Consider the following 17,637-nt stretch of genomic DNA (forward strand, 5'->3'; position numbering starts at 1 on the left):
TTGTAGGCAGAGGTGGAAAAGCTACATAACTGATTCCAAAAACTCCTCTGTCTTTAGAGTTAGTGTTAAAAATGCCAAAAATGGCAGAGGTCTTTAGGGGTAATTTGGTGCTGGTGCTGACTCTTTGTAATATTTTTGAGCTAAGGCTCATAGTGTACTTTCTTTCTTGGTAAGAGTTTAGTTACCTTATTGGCAAAAAAGTGAAAATAATTGAGAGAATTGTAAGAATTGGTGGAAAAGCTCCATAGCTGATTCACAAGAATTCATCTTTGAGTTTTGGACAATGCTTTGCCTTGTTTTTAAACTTTTTAGTAATTGGCTCTTTCAAGACATATTCAGTCCTCCTTTTTTTAAGTAAAACTTTAGCAGTTTTAACAGCCATAATCCCAAACCAGTCAAGTTGGTTCATGCATTGGTGGTATAGTGGTGAGCATAGCTGCTTCCCAAGCAGTTGACTCGGGTTTGATTCCTGGCCAATGCAATACTTATGTAGTTTTATTTCTGGCTTATCATAAATTTTACAAACTATTTTGTAATGTTAGTGCAGAAAATGTAAAAAAAAAGCTGACCTTGTAAGCATTGGTGGTATAGTGGTGAGCATAGCTGCCTTCCAAGCAGTTGACCCGGGTTCAATTCCCGGTCAATGCAATACTTATGTAGTTTTATTTCTGGCATATCATACATTTTACAAACTATTTTGTATTGTTAGTGCAGAAAATGTAAAAAAAAAAAGCTGATCCTGTAAGCATTGGTGGTATAGTGGTGAGCATAGCTGCCTTCCAAGCAGTTGACCTGGGTTTGATTCCTGGCCAATGCAAAACATGGGTGTGTTTTTTATTCAGGCACGTCATACTTTTTACTAACAATTTTGTAGGGTTAGTGCAGAAAATGTGAAAAAAATGCTGGGTACCTTAAGCATTTTTGGTATAGTGGTGAGCAAACCTGCCTTCCAAGCAGTTGACCTGCGATTGATTCTTGGTCAATGCAATACTTATGTGGGGTTTTTTTTCCTGGCACGTCTTACTTTTTACTAATAATTTTGTATTGTTAGTGCAGAAAATGTAAGAAAAAAACATGGCTTCTGTAAGTGTTGGTGGTATAGTGGTGAGCATAGCTGCCTTCCAAGCAGTTAAGCCGTGTTCGATTCCTGGCCAACGCATGAATTGTTTTTCACATTTGGTGATGCTTTTAGTCTGTTTTAATTTTTTGTGTTAAGGCTCATGCTCTTCTTTCTTCTTAGAGTTTAGCAACCACGAAAATGAGAAAAAAATTGAAGAGAATATTTCTTAGATTTTTTTCAACTGTCTCATCTAACTGATCTTCTGCTCTTCAGTTGTTGATTAAACACTTTGTAGGGTTAGTCTTCAATATGAAAGCAATGTCAGGGTTGGCATTGGTGTTATGCTGGTGGGTGTAGTTGCTTTTAAAACAATAGGCCATAGTTTAATTCTTGAAGAACTCATTGTTTTTATGCATTTGGTGGTGTTTGGACTCTTTTTCACTTTCTGTGCTAAGGCTTATGCTTTTATTTCTTTCTTGGTAACACTTTAGCTACCTTAGTTGGCAAAAAGCAAAGCTAATTGAGAGAATTTGTAGGCAGAGGTGGAAAAGCTACATAACTGATTCCAAAAACTCCTCTGTCTTTAGAGTTAGTGTTAAAAATGCCAAAAATGGCAGAGGTCTTTAGGGGTAATTTGGTGCTGGTGCTGACTCTTTGTAATCTTTTTGAGCTAAGGCTCATAGTGTACTTTCTTTCTTGGTAAGAGTTTAGTTACCTTATTGGCAAAAAAGTGAAAATAATTGAGAGAATTGTAAGAATTGGTGAAAAGCTCCATAGCTGATTCACAAGAATTCATCTTTGAGTTTTGGACAATGCTTTGCCTTGTTTTTAAACTTTTTAGTAATTGGCTCTTTCAAGACATATTCAGTCCTCCTTTTTTAAGTAGAACTTTAGCAGATTTAACAGCCAAAATCCCAAATCAGTCAAGTGGGTTCATTCATTGGTGGTATAGTGGTGAGCATAGCTGCTTCCCAAGCAGTTGACCCGGTTTCGATTTCCAGCCAATGCAATACTTATGTAGTTTTATTTCTGGCATATCATACATTTTACAAACTATTTTGTAATGTTAGTGCAGAAAATGTAAAAAAAAAAAGCTGACCCTGTAAGCATTGGTGGTATAGTGGTGAGCATAGCTGCCTTCCAAGCAGTTGACCTGTGTTCAATTCCCGGGCAATACAAAACATCGGTGTTTTTTTTTTTCAGGCACGTCATACTTTTTACTAACAATTTTGTAGGGTTAGTGCAGAAAATGTGAAAAAAATGCTGGGTACCTTAAGCATTTTTGGTATAGTGGTGAGCAAACCTGCCTTCCAAGCAGTTGACCTGCGTTTGATTCCTGGTCAATGCAATACTTATGTGGGTTTTTTTTTCCTGGCACGTCTTACTTTTTTCTGATAATTTCATATTGTTAGTGCAGAAAATGTAAGAAAAAAACATGGCTTCTGTAAGTGTTGGTGATATAGTGGTGAGAATCGCTGCCTTCCAAGTAGTTGACCAGAGTTCGATTCTCAGCCAATTCATGAAATGTTTTTCACATTTGGTGATGCTTTTAGTCTGTTTTGATTTTTCGTGTTAAGTCTCAGGCTCTTCTTTCTTCTTAGAGTTTAGCAACCACGAAAATGAGAAAAAAATTGAAGAGAATATTTCTTAGATTTTTTTCAACTGTCTCATCTAACTGATCTTCTGCTCTTCAGTTGTTGATTAAATACTTTGTAGGGTTAGTCTCCAATATGTAAGCAATGTAAGGGTTTTCATTGGTGTTATGCTGGTGGGTGTAGTTGCTTTTAAAACAATAGGCCATAGTTTAATTCTTGAAGAACTCATTGTTTTTTTGCATTTGGTGGTGTTTGGACTCTTTTTCACTTTCTGTGCTAAGGCTTATGCTTTTATTTCTTTCTTGGTAACACTTTAGCTACCTTAGTTGGCGAAAAGCAAAGCTAATTGAGAGAATTTGTAGGCAGAGGTGGAAAAGCTACATAACTAATTGCAAAAACTCCTCTGTCTTTAGCGTTAGTGTTAAAAATGCCAAAAATGGCAGAGGTCTTTAGGGGGAATTTGGTGCTGCTGTTGACTCTTTGTAATCTGTTTGAGCTAAGGCTCATAGTGTACTTTCTTTCTTGGTAAGAGTTTAGTTACCTTATTGGCAAAAAAGTGAAAATAATTGAGAGAATTGTAAGAATTGGCGGAAAAGCTCCATAGCTGATTCACAAGAATTCATCTTTGAGTTTTGGACAATGCTTTGCCTTGTTTTTAAACTTTTTAGTAATTGGCTCTTTCAAGACATATTCAGTCCTCCTTTTTTTAAGTAAAACTTTAGCAGGTTTAACAGCCATAATCCCAAACCAGTCAAGTTGGTTCATGCATTGGTGGTATAGTGGTGAGCATAGCTGCTTCCCAAGCAGTTGACCCAGGTTCGATTCCCAGCCAATGCAATACTTATGTAGTTTTATTTCTGGCATATCATACATTTTGCAAACTATTTTGTAATGTTAGTGCAGAAAATGTAAAAAAAAAAGCTTATCCTGTAAGCATTGGTGGTATAGTGGTGAGCATAGCTGCCTTCCAAGCAGTTGACCCGGGTTTGATTCCAGGCCAATGCAAAACATAGGTGTGTTTTTTTTTCAAGCACGTCATAATTTTTACTAACAATTTTGAAGGGTTAGTGCAGAAAATGTGAAAAAAATGCTGGGTACCTTAAGCATTTTTGGTATAGTGGTGAGCAAACCTGCCTTCCAAGCAGTTGACCTGCGATTGATTCCTGGTTAATGCAATACTTATGCGGGTTTTTTTTTCCTGGCACGTCTTACTTTTTACTAATAATTTCGTATTGTTAGTGCAGAAAATGTAAGAAAAAAACATGGATTCTGTAAGTGTTTGTGGTATAGTGGTGAGAATTGCTGCCTTCCAAGTAGTTGACCCGGGTTCGATTCCTGGCCAAGGCATGAATTGTTTTTCACATTTGGTGATGCTTTTAGTCTGTTTTAATTTTTCGTGTTAAGTCTCAGGCTCTTCTTTCTTCTTAGAGTTTAGCAACCATGAAAATGAGAAAAAAATTGAAGAGAATATTTCTTAGATTTTTTTCAACTGTCTCATCTAACTGATCTTCTGCTCTTCAGTAGAGATGAGCGTTGTTCTACTCGAACTGTTCGCCAATCTCAAATTCGAGCTGTTTTGGGCGGTGTTCGAGCCGTTCGGCGAACACGAACAATTTGAGAAAAATTCGGCTGTTCGAGGTTATGTTCGATAACTGTTCGTGCACCAAAATCATAACTGGATTTTTTCTCAGTAATGATGAAAATTAATGTTAATACGCAGTTTGAGTGTACAGCGGGGTGGGGGGAGGGGCAGGGGATGGATCTCTGCAGGAACAATGAAGATCTCCATTTTTTTTTCTCTTTCCCGCATTTGCAGTGGGGAGGCGCAATCTGTCAGCACATCAGCAGCGCACACACGGAGCGAAGTGCTTTTTTTCACACAAGCAAGGGCATGTGTCATTGGCAGTGTATGTCACATGTCCTTGCCCTATAAGACCAAGCCATTTTCCCCGTCGCCACCATTTTCTCACTGCTGCAGCAGTTAATTTCAATCCAATTTTCGCACAAATCTACAGATAGCTTGGGAGTAGGGAATAGTTGTGATTGCAGTCCTTTTAAGGACTAGGTTACAGCATTTCCTACGACTTTTATCAGGCAGGTCTGTGCTCTTAAATAGATAGATTGTGGGAGTAAAGACTAATTGTAATTGGAGTCCTTTTCAGGACTAGGTTACATCAGTTCTTATCAGTTTTTGCCAGGCAGGTCTGTGCCAGTGCTGTGCAAGTTTTTTTCACAGCATTTGGCTGAATCTAGCAAAGCTAATCCTTTTTGGCCTATTGCAGAGTGTGTTAGTCAGTGGAGTAGCCTATCTATGTTGCAAGATATACCACCTGTGTATAGAATACCAATTTTTTTACTGCACCTAGTGAAGTAAAATATTTTGGGCATAGCATCATTCTATTAGTCCATCTATACTGACCTCCATCAGGTTGCAAATTGAATATAATTTTTTTCTGCATCTAGCTCTGAAAAAATATTGGGCTTCTAGCTGTGTGTGGGACTTGTTGTATTAGTCCATCTATACTGACCTCCATCAGTTTGCAAACTGCATATATTTTTTTCTTCATCTACCTCTGAAAAAATATTGGGCTTCTAGCTGTGTGTGGGACTTGTTCTATTAATCCATCTATACAGACCTCCATCAGGTTGCAAACTGAATATATTTTTTTCTGCATCTACCTCTGAAAAAATATTGGGCTTCTAGCTGTGTGTGGGACTTGTTCTATTAATCCATCTATACAGACCTCCATCAGGTTGCAAACTGAATATATTTTTTTCTGCATCTACCTCTGAAAAAATATTGGGCTTCTAGCTGTGTGTGGGACTTGTTCTATTAATCCATCTATACAGACCTCCATCAGGTTGCAAACTGAATATATTTTTTTCTGCATCTACCTCTGAAAAAATATTGGGCTTCTAGCTGTGTGTGGGACTTGTTCTATTAATCCATCTATACAGACCTCCATCAGGTTGCAAACTGAATATATTTTTTTCTGCATCTACCTCTGAAAAAATATTGGGCTTCTAGCTGTGTGTGGTACTTGTTGTATTAGTCCATCTATACTGACCTCAATCAGGTTGCAAACTGAATATATTTTTTTCTGCATCTACCTCTGAAAAAATATTGGGCTTCTAGCTGTGTGTGGGACTTGTTCTATTAATCCATCTATACAGACCTCCATCAGGTTGCAAACTGAATATATTTTTTTCTGCATCTACCTCTGAAAAAATATTGGGCTTCTAGCTCTGTGTGGGACTTGTTCCATTAATCCATCTATACAGACCTCCATCAGGTTGCAAACTGAATATATTTTTTTCTGCATCTACCTCTGAAAAATATTGGGCTTCTAGCTGTGTGTGGGACTTGTTCTATTAATCCATCTATACAGACCTCCATCAGGTTGCAAACTGAATATATTTTTTTCTGCATCTACCTATGAAAAAATATTGGGCTTCTAGCTGTGTGTGGGACTTGTTGTATTAGTCCATCTATACTGACCTCCATCAGGTTGCAAACTGAATATATTTTTTTCTGCATCTACCTCTGAAAAAATATTAGGCTTCTAGCTGTGTGTGGGACTTGTTCTATTAATCCATCTATACAGACCTCCATCAGGTTTCAAACTGAATATATTTCTTTCTGCATCTACCTCTGAAAAATATTGGGCTTCTAGCTGTGTGTGGGACTTGTTCTATTAATCCATCTATACAGACCTCCATCAGGTTGCAAACTGAATATATTTTTTTCTGCATCTACCTCTGAAAAAATATTGGGCTTCTAGCTGTGTGTGGGGGGCTTGTTCTATTAATCCATCTATACAGACCTCCATCAGGTTGCAAACTGAATATATTTTTTTCTGCATCTACCTCTGAAAAAATATTGGGCTTCTAGCTGTGTGTGGGACTTTCTCTATTAGTCCATCTATACTGACCTCCATCAGGTTGCAAATTAAAAATAATTTTTTTCTGCATCTACCTCTGAAAAAATATTGGGCTTCTAGCTGTGTGTGGGACTTTCTCTATTAGTCCATCTATACTGACCTCCATCAGGTTGCAATTTAAAAATAATTTTTATCTGCATCTAGCTCTGAAAAAATATTTGGCCTTCTAGCAGTGTGTGGGACTTTCTCTATTAGTCCATCTATACTGACCTCCATCAGGTTGCAAATTGAATATAATTTTTTTCTGCATCTAACCCAGCCAATAGTTTTGGCCTAATACCACAGTTTGGCCACTCAGCTCTGCTCGGTTCCCATCCATTGTTTTTTTGTGCAAACAACTCCAGAGTTGTTAATTAGTTAACCATCAAAATGAGTGGAAAAAGGCCTTCTGCTGGTGGAAAGGGGAATAGGCGTGTTGGGAAGGGGAAAAAAGGTTGTGTCCGTGGGGTAGGTGTTAAAGCAACAGTAACATCTGCAGAAGAAAGACCATCTTCCAGCCAAACTAAAATGTCTACTTCTTTTAGCGGACAATGTGATAAGATCCCTTTCTTACGGCCACGCCAATTGCTACAAATTCCAGATGAGGCACAAAAACAGCAGGTGCTTCAACGGATATCAAGTGCTCCTTTAAGTGGGCTCTCCTCCACATCAACTTCAACATCACAAATACTCCAGTCCTCAAAGGTGTCACCCCAATCGCACTTGCTTCCTCACAGCTCCCAAATCTCCAGCTGCCCGTCTGAGTATGAGGTAGAACAGATGGTTGAGTCTGCAGAGCTGTTTACTCATACTATAGCCTGGGAATCAGAGGTTGACTCCAGCGCTTCTGTGAATCCAGACGAGGAAATGATCTGCACTGATGCCCAGAATCTTTATGAGTCGGATCCAGGACCAGACGCAGAAGGTTCTGACCATAATGTAGACCCTCATTCCCAAACTGTAACTCCTGTTGGTGGAGACAATGAGGAAGACGATGATAAGACTCAAATACCTGATTGGAGCGACAACTTTAGTTTTTTGTCAGGGCAGGAACAGGTTGGCTCTGAGGACGACGGGTGTGATAACGCACAGGGTGATGATGATGAGGTTGGAGATCCCACTTACTGTCAACCCACAGTCAGCCAAGAGATGAGGTCAGCAGAGGAGGTGGAGGAAGATGCTAGTGACGACGAGGTCAGGTTGCGCCTTTCTGGACAGAGACGTAGTACTGGAAGCACGTCAACAACTGCATCCTCAAACACAACTCTGCCTCTCACCACAAGTCGTGGTGGCTCTTCAGGTCGCATGGGTGCTAAGCCTTGCATAGCCTGGGCATTTTTTCAGATCGATAAAGATGACCCAACTCATGTTATCTGTAACATTTGTCAGCAAAAGCTAAGTAGAGGCCAAAAAATACATAGTTTGAGTACTTCATGCATGAACCGGCACATGGACATGAAGCATAAGTTGCAGTGGGAAGCTCAGTGTGCTACAATGCGGCCTAGCCGGCCGGGCCAACCACCGTCTGCCATATCTTGTGCATCCGCGGCCTCTTCATCCTCTGTGACTGGGGTGACAGCAGTCACACCTGTTTTGGGGCGCACACCTGCCACCTCTTTACCCGCAACAGCCAGCGTGATTGGCAGGTCATCATTTTCTTTGGAGGCGGTAACACCAGCTGGTGTTGAGCGCTGTCCGACATCGATAGCACCACCTTTGGATCAAGGCAACCTAACATGTCCGCCTGCATCTTCCTCACAGACCGGCAGTTTGCCGGGGACACCCTTATCAACCCCGTCTAAGCACAATAGCCAGCCCTCGGTCCCTCAGATGTGGACAAGTAAAAGACCATTTCCTCCTAGCCATGAGAAAGCTAAGAGGTTGAATTTCACCATCTGCAAGCTCTTGGCTACAGAAATGCTGCCTTTCCGCCTGGTGGACACAGAGGATTTTCGAGACCTTATGTCCGTCGCAGTGCCCCAGTACCAGATGCCCAGTCAGCACTACTTCTCAAAGAAAGGTGTGCCTGCGCTCCACCAGCATGTCGCACACAACATCACCGCTTCTTTGAGAAACTCTGTGTGTGACAGGGTGCATTTCACCACAGACACTTGGACGAGTAGGCATGGACAGGGGCGTTACATGTCGCTGACTGGGCACTGGGTAACTATGGTGACAGCAGGACAAGGGGCTGCTGTCCAAGTCTTGCCGTCCCCACGAGTTGTGCGTCAATCCTCTTTATGTCAAAGTTTCTCCACTGCTTCTGCCTCCTCAACCTCCTCTCGGTCTTCCACCTGCACCCAAAGCCTGTCTGGTCATGCCACAAGCTTTCTAACTGCGCAGAAGGGATCCTGCACACCTCCTTACTATGCTGGCAGTAAGGCTCAACGTCATCAGGCGGTTTTTACATTGAAATGTCTGGGAAATGTGAGTCACACAGCTGAGGAGTTGTGGTCAGCTCTGGAGAACCAATTTCATGAATGGTTGTCTCCACTGGACCTGAAACCAGGGAAAGCCGTGTGCGACAGTGCTGCAAACCTGGGTGCGGCCCTTCGCCGGGGCAATGTCACACACGTGCCTTGTATGGCTCACGTGTTGAACCTGGTTGTCCAGCAATTTTTAGCCCACTATCCCAGACTAGATGGCCTTCTGCAGAGGGCACGGTCGCTGTGTGCTCACTTTCGCCGTTCGCATCCCGCAGCTCAGCGACTTACATCTCTACAGAAGTCGTTGGGCCTGCCACTTCACTGGCTAAAATGCGATGTGCCTACCCGGTGGAATTCAACTCTGCACATGTTGCAGCGACTGTGGCAGCACCGACAAGCCCTGGTGCAATACGTTCTGACGTATAGCCTGGGCAAACGAGTTCCAGAGGTGGGGCAAATCACGCTGGAGGAGTGGTCTCAGATCAGGGACCTATGCACCCTTCTGCACAGTTTTGAAATGGCGACGAAGATGTTTAGTGCTGACGATGCCATTATCAGCATGACTATTCCGGTGATTTACATGCTGGAGCACATGTTAAACAGAATTCGGAGTCAGGTGGTGGCACAAGAGGAGGTGGAGGAAGTAGAGAAGGAGGAGTTGTATGCGGAAGGGCTAACATCTGCAAGGTCCAGACGGTCGGCAGCACCAAGGCGGCAGGCATGTGAGGGTGGGGGAGATGGTTTTACCAGGGCGCATGGTAGCAGCCAAACTAGTGAGGAAGGTGCAGCAGCCCAGGAAGAAGTGGAGGACGAACTGATGGAAGACTCATCAGATGAGGGAGACCTTGATCACATTTTTGTTGTGCGAGGTTGGGGGGAGAGGACAGAGGAAGGAAGCATGATTGTTACCTCGCCACCAACACAACAGGGACTTGGTGCTCCTGGATGCGCAACACACATGAGTGCCTTCTTGCTGCACTACCTGCAACATGACCCTCGAATTGTGAGAATTAGAAATAATCCTGACTACTGGGTTGCCACACTGTTAGATCCCCGGTACAAAAGTAAATTTGCAGAAATTATTCCTGCCATAGAAAGGGATGCACGCATGCAGGAGTATCAGCAGAGACTGTTGCAGAATCTTACATGTGCTTTTCCACAAAATACCAGTGGTGCACGTAGTGAATCTCACAGTTCCAACTTGCCAACCGTGGGACCGTCAAGTGTTCAGCACTCAAACCGTAACAGAACCACAGTATCTGCTGGTAACATCAATTTTGCGGAATCATTTCACCACTTTTTTAACCCATCCTTTGCAAGGCCACAGGAGACAAGAAGTCTGACACATAGTCAATGCCTAGAGACGATGGTACAGGAGTATCTCCAAGTAAACATTGAAGCCACGACTGTGTCACTGGACCCTTGCTATTTTTGGGCTTCCAATCTGGATAAATGGCCGGAGCTAGCCACTTACGCCTTGGAGATCTTGTCATGCCCCGCAGCCAGCGTTCTGTCTGAACGTGTGTTCAGCGCTGCTGGTGGTGTGCTGACAGATAAGCGCACGCGGCTCTCCACTGATAATGTAGACAGACTCACGTTCATAAAGATGAACAAATCATGGATCCGAAATGACTTTTCTACCCCTGTGTCATCCTGGGGAGAGTAAAAGCTTGATGATTGGTTAAAATCACCCTACCAACGGTTTTAAGCTTTCAAATTACTAATCATGTTTATCTGTATCTTGGCTGGAAAATAATTTGGGCTTTGTAGCAGTGTGCAGCACTGATCCTATTAGGCCATCTATACTAAAGCTTCACCAGATTTAAAATTAATAATAATTTTTAGCTGCATCTAGCCCGGAAAATAATTTTGGGGCTCCGAGATGCGCAAGACACATAAGTGCCTTCTTGCTGCACTACCTGCAGCATGACCCTCATATTGTCAGAATTCGAAGTAATCATGACTACTGGGTTGCCACACTCTTAGATCCCCCACACTTTTCGATCAACCTTTTCATTTTAATAAAGACCAAAAAAATGGTCATTTTTGAAATTATAAGCATTAGCAGGTTGTTAGAAACTGAAATCAAACAGTTTTCAACTCAAAACTTTATTCTAGGTGATGTTACATTTTCACATAGGACCCCTTGTTCGAAAGGAGCTTCTGAACTCTCTCGTCCATTGAATTTGTCAGGTTTTGGATGGTTTCTGCTTCAATTGTTTTGCATGAGGACAGAATACCCTCCCAGAGCTGTTGCTTAGATGTGAACTGCCTCCCGCCATCATAGACACTCCTTTTAATGATGCTACAAAGGTTCTGAATGGGGTAGAGGTCAGGGGAGCATGGGGGTCACACCATAAGTTTGTCCCCTTTTATGCCCATATCAGCCAGAGATGCAGATGTTTTATGTGCAGCATGAGATGGTGCATTATCATGCAGAAAAATGATCTTGCTGTGAAATACACGGTTCTTCTTCTTGAACCATGGCAGGAAGTGCTGTTTGAGAAAATCCACATACATTATGGAGTTCATCTTTAGCGCCTTCAGGGATCCTAAAGGGGCCGACAATCTCTCTCCCTATGATTCTAGCCCAAAACATTACTCCACCTCCTCCTTGTTGGCGCTGTAGCCGTGTTTGCGTGGGGTGTCCATCAACCAGCCATCCTCCACTCCATCCATCTGGACCATCGAGCGCTGCACGGCACTCATCCGTGAACAAAACAGTTTTGAAATCAGTCTTCATGTAATGTTTGGCCCACTGGAGCCGTTTCTGCTTGTGTGAAGTGGATAGAGGAGGTCGACAGGATGGCGTATGCACAGCTGCAAACCTCTGAAGGACCCTGCATCTTGTTGTTCGGGGGACGTTGGAGGCACAAGCAGCTTCAAAAGCTTGTCTGCTGCTATGACAAGGCTTTTTTGCCGCTGCTCTTTCAACCTGACGTAATTGCCTGTAGGAAAGAGTCCTCAATTTGCCCTTATCAGCACGCACACGTGTGTACTGTGAATCAGCTACATACTTCTTGATTGCCAAGACACTTCATCCTGATCATCGCACAATGTTGATTGTAGTCATGCCTTGACCTAAACACTCCACAATTTGTTGCTTCTCAGCAGCCGACACATCCTTTTTCTTTCCCATTTTGGCAGAAAATGTAGGCTGCTTAATAATGTGAGAGAGCCTTCTTAAGTAGTCTTGCCTTTCATTGGACACACCTGCCAAACTAATTAGCACAGGTGTCTGCAATTGCTTACAGTGATATAAAGAGCCCTGACACACATCACCATCAATGAGTTTAACTGACAAACAAACAAATTCTTCCCTTATCACTCCTAAACACTTTTTGCATAATAATTTGGAACACAGTGTACATGTGCTTTTCCACAAAACACCAGTGGTTCACGTAGTGAATCTTACAGTTCTAACTTGCCCACCGTGGTCTGTATGGAGTTGTTCAATAAAGGGCCCAAAATTAAGATAACATAGATGGGAGAGGTCTCTATGAATAGGAATTCCTAAGTATTTGATACCCTGTGAGGGCCAGGCAAAGGGAAAGTTGGACTGGATGGAATCCTATATGGATTTGGGGAGGGAAACATCGAGGGCCTCAGACTTCGCTGCATTGATTTTAAAATTTGACCATGTAACAAAGTGATCTATTTCAGCCATAACAGCATGGATGGATATATGTGATTGAGTGATATATACTAGGACATCATCAGCAAATAGAGAGCACTTGTACTCGGTGCCTCCCACCTCAATCCACCTAATATTGGGGTTATGGCGAATTGATGAGAGCAGGTGCTCCGTCACTAGGATGTATAAGAGAGGGGACAGAGGACATCCCTGCCTTGTCCCATTGGTGATTGTGAAAGGTGATGAAAATGTTCTGATGCACCCCCTGGGCCTTGGGACACCCGAAGCCGGACCCTTTTTGGTGGATGCTGGTGGTTGTAGTCTTCGTGGCGGCGACCCGGTTCCGTGGCTCAGGTTGGTCAAACCAGTGGCGGAACTATTTATGTGGTTTTGATGTTTAAATGTCCGACTACGCCACCCGTGGATTGCGGTCAGAGTGAACTGCCGCTACAGGGCAGACCGCTGAGGCTGGTGTTGTGGGTGCAGCAGAGCGTAGCATAACTCCCCACGGGAGGAGTAGAGCCTCAGGGCAGTGTATGCGGAGGATGGGGGTGATGGTGCAGGGCAGCAGCAGTAACGACACGGAGTCAGTGATGCAGTTCAGGGCCTTTACTCACAGTTCTTATTATCCAGACCACGTCTGCAGGTAACGGCTGCCCACGTCGTACTGTGCTCACCAGGTGAGGGGCTCAGACAACTCCCAGATAACTTTGGAGCGCTTCACAGGACCCCCTTTGTGTGTCCTTTGTCTGGCCTTTCTTACCAACACTTCTGTCCGGCTGCCTCGGGCCTCCTCTTGGTAAACTTGGCGCCAGTTTCCCTGACCCTATGTGGTGCCTTCCTAGCGGGTGTAGCGAGGGGCTGTGCCACATAAAATGTCAGAGCCTCCGGTTTCTAGCTGAGGGTAGTTTCCTGCCTCCACTAGTTCGGGGACCAGTCTCCCCCTTTGGCCTGACCCCTCCACGCAGGTGGATTCGGGCGTGCGGTGGCGACTCGCCCGTCCGCACCCCTGGGATCCCTTCATTCCTCGTTCCTGGAGCCTTCTCCGCTCCTCTTCCTTCCTTCTCCCTCTTCCAGGCCTGGGCCTCTGTTACTAGGCCCGCCTCCGGAGCAGAGCTCATGCAGAGCCCCTGCTCCCTGCCACTTCTGCTCAGACTTCTCTGCACTGAACTAAGATGGTGCTCACCTTTTATACTCCCTTCTCAATGCACCCAGGAACTGCTTCCTCCCTGCTCCTGCACTACAGGGTTCCCCTTCCTCAGTGTTCCCTCCCCCCACTCCAGCCAGGGACAGGGACTGTCGTGCCCATCTCAGGGGCATATTGGTCGCCCTGCCCCACGGCAATGTGGTGTAATGCATGCAGGTGTCGGGTCCTGACCCACACTCCATCCTTACCTGAGAGTGAGATATCACACCTCTGGGTGAGGTGCAATACCTCTGTAGCAACCGAGCCCTCAGGGTGCTACAGTTCCATTTATCTTCTGCCTAGGTGACGTATTGTGATACAGGGCCGTGATTTTGGCTATAAAAGGGTCCCCTAGACCCCTACCCCAAGCTTTTAAGAGAATCATATATGGCGTGCCAGGAGACTCTATGGAATGCTTTCTCAGCATCCAACGAGAGTATCTAATTACAAATTTTTAACTGCATCTAGCCCAGGAAATACTTTGTGCCTAGTAGCAGTGTCTGCTAGTCAGCGGATTATCCCGGCTGTTAAGCAAGCTACACCACCTGTAGTTTGGACACTTAATTTTTTCAAAGGAAATGCTTCGGGACCACGGGATACTCAGTGAAGAGCATCAGGATGCACCCCAAGGCATAGGGGCTGGGACTGGCAGTAGGATGCCTTGCGGTGGACAGCCGAGCTCGATCCTTATAATAGCTTTTGAACTGCAGCAGCTTTAGTGGACGCTACTGGAGCTGGAATTACGCGGCTGCTGGCATGAGACTTGCCCTCCAATAGATCCTTGTAAATGGATTTAAAGTGTATTCATTCAAATTAGAGAGACAATTTAAATTAAAAAGCTTAGAGCTGCCTCCACCACAGGGGGGCTCGCTCGACCCACCAGCGGACAGGCACCAGTATTGGGAGAGGGGGGCTGGCCGTCAGGGTTCACCGCGGCTCTGGCACAAACCCGGCGACACGAGGTGGCACGGGCAGGAGCGGACTGGCCGTGTCGGCTTCTCACTTTTTGGATTTTAGAAGGGCATGACATGCCTATATCTGTGTCTCCCCCTCCTTTTACTCCTCCACCTCTTTTATTTTCGCATGACTATATGTACTTGTCACTTTTCCATGTGTTAGTTATGTCTTCTGAGCAGTTTGTCAGCTTTTGGACACCTTTTAAGGTGTTTTCTATGTGTTTCTATGTGTTTTTGTTTGCCTGCCATTGGTTTTAACGGTGTTCGAAGGTGTTCGACGAACAGTTCGATGAACACACGGGTGTTCGACGAACCGAACCGAACTTGAACACTACGGGGGTGGCTCAACACTACTCTTCAGTTGTTGATTAAACACTTTGTAGGGTTAGTCTCCAATATGAAAGCAATGTCAGGGTTGGCATTGGTGTTATGCTGGTGGGTGCAGTTGCTTTTAAAACAATAGGCAATAGTTTAATTCTTGAAGAACTCATTGTTTTTTTGCATTTGGTGGTGTTTGGAATCTTTTTCACTTTCTGTGCTAAGGCTTATGCTTTTATTTCTTTCTTGGTAACACTTTAGCTACCTTAGTGGGCAGAAAGCAAAGGTAATTGAGAGAATTTGTAGGCAGAGGTGGAAAAGCTACATAACTGATTCCAAAAACTCCTCTGTCTTTAGAGTTAGTGTTTAAAATGCCAAAAATGGCAGAGGTCTTTAGGGGGAATTTGGTGCTGCTGTAGTCTCTTTGTAATCTGTTGGAGCTAAGGCTCATAGTGTACTTTCTTTCTTGGTAAGAGTTTAGTTACCTTATTGGCAAAAAAGTGAAAATAATTGAGAGAAATGTAAGAATTGGTGGAAAAGCTACATAGCTGATTCACAAGAATTCATCTTTGAGTTTTGGACAATGCTTTGCCTTGTTTTTAAACTTTTTAGTAATTGGCTCTTTCAAGACATATTCAGTCCTCCTTTTTTAAGTAAAACTTTAGCAGATTTAACAGCCAAAATCCTAAACCAGTCAAGTGGGTTCATGTATTGGTGGTATAGTGGTGAGCAAAGCTGCTTCCCGAGCAGTTGACCCAGGTTCGATTTCCAGCCAATGCAATACTTAGGTAGTTTTATTTCTGGCATATCATACATTTTATAAACTATTTTGTAATGTTAGTACAGAAAATGTAAAAAAAAAAAGCTGACCCTGTAAGCATTGGTGGTATAGTGGTGAGCATAGCTGCCTTCCAAGCAGTTCACCCGGGTTCAATTCCCGGCCAATACAAAACATCGGTGTTTTTTTTTTTCAGGCACGTCATACTTTTTACTAACAATTTTGTAGGGTTAGTGCAGAAAATGTGAAAAAAATGCTGGGTACCTTAAGCATTTTTGGTATAGTGGTGAGCAAACCTGCCTTCCAAGCAGTTGACCTGCGATTGATTCCTGGTCAATGCAATACTTATGTGGGGTTTTTTTCCTGGCACGTCTTACTTTTTACTAATAATTTCGTATTGTTAGTGCAGAAAATGTGAGGAAAAAGCATGGCTTCTGTAAGTGTTGGTGGTATAGTGGTGAGCATAGCTGCTTTCCAAGTAGTTGACCAGAGTTTGATTCTCAGCCAACTCATGAATTGTTTTTCACATTTGGTGATGCTTTTAGTCTGTTTTAATTTTTCGTGTTAAGTCTCAGGCTCTTCTTTCTTCTTAGAGTTTAGCAACCACGAAAATGAGAAAAAAATTGAAGAGAATATTTCTTAGCTTTTTTTCAACTGTCTCATCTAACTGATGAGAGTCCAGGGGAGGAGTCCTGAGGAGATAATTTGCATATTCCCACTGCATTTTGGGGTAAGTGAAGAGTCTCCGAGAGCTCAAAGAACACTGGATTTTGGCTGTTGGAGCTGAAAAGAGGACATCAGTAAACCGCATTTTGAAGCTTTTTTTTTTAAGCTTTTTTCACTGTTTTCAGAACATTAACAATAAGAACATGGAAGAGTCCAGGAGCCATTTGGTGAGCTGCATATCCTGCTACATGTTCACAGACTTGCCAGTGGAAAAGCCAAATTTCACATGCCAGAAATGCAAGCTTGTGTCCCTGTTGGAGGAAAAGTTGCGAAATCTAGAAGAGAGGTTAACTACCTTGAAAATCATTAAGGAAGGTGAAGAGTTCTTAGACAGAGCAGAATTATCTCTTCATGATTCAGAACGAGAAGAAATTCGAACTGCACCTGACGAAACAGAGGAATGGAAGCATGTGACCCACAGAAGCAGGAGGATCGAGAGGCAGTCAGCACCCATACTGCTCAGGAACCAGTACCAGGCTCTCACGCAGGAGAACCATGAAGAAATACAGCAAAATAAGACTTTGCCAGCAATGAATAACCTTGTAAGCCCTCAGAATACTCCTGGATGGAGAACGAAGAATGTTGTGAAGAAAAAACGGAGAGTGGTGGTTATGGGGGATTCCCTGTTAAGAGGAACAGAGGCCGCTATCTGCAGACCAGACATAACCTCAAGAGAAATGTGCTGTCTTCCAGGAGCAAAAATTAAAGATGTGTCTGACAGGATATCAAGACTCTTCAGACCTACAGATCACTACCCATTCCTGCTAATACATGTGGGGACAAATGACACCGCAAGAAAGGACCTGGAAACCATCTGCAGTGACTTTGAAGACTTAGGCAAGAAAGTGAAAGAATTGGGAGCGCAGGTGGTCTTCTCATCCATCCTCCCAGTGGATGGCCATGGAACAATGAGGTGGAATAAGATTCTACAGGTGAACAACTGGCTACGTCGATGGTGCCGTCAACAAGGATTTGGATTTCTGGATCACGGAATGAATTACCTATACGATGGACTACTTGCTAGAGATGGGGTGCACC

The 17,637-nt window shown here is 43.5% G+C and overlaps 1 non-coding gene across 1 annotated transcript; it reads left to right on the forward strand.

The window, feature by feature from the left end:
• The first annotated feature begins 576 nt into the window (after window positions 1-576).
• On the forward strand, window positions 577-648 carry TRNAG-UCC (transfer RNA glycine (anticodon UCC)). The gene has a single exon. It is a non-coding gene; the product is annotated as a tRNA-Gly (tRNA).
• Window positions 649-17,637: the final 16,989 nt, after the last annotated feature.

Source organism: Phyllobates terribilis, unplaced genomic scaffold (genome assembly GCF_046119375.1).
Source record: "Phyllobates terribilis strain yellow unplaced genomic scaffold, ASM4611937v1 Scaffold_3__8_contigs__length_932513732, whole genome shotgun sequence".
NCBI classification, from domain to species: domain Eukaryota; kingdom Metazoa; phylum Chordata; class Amphibia; order Anura; family Dendrobatidae; genus Phyllobates; species Phyllobates terribilis.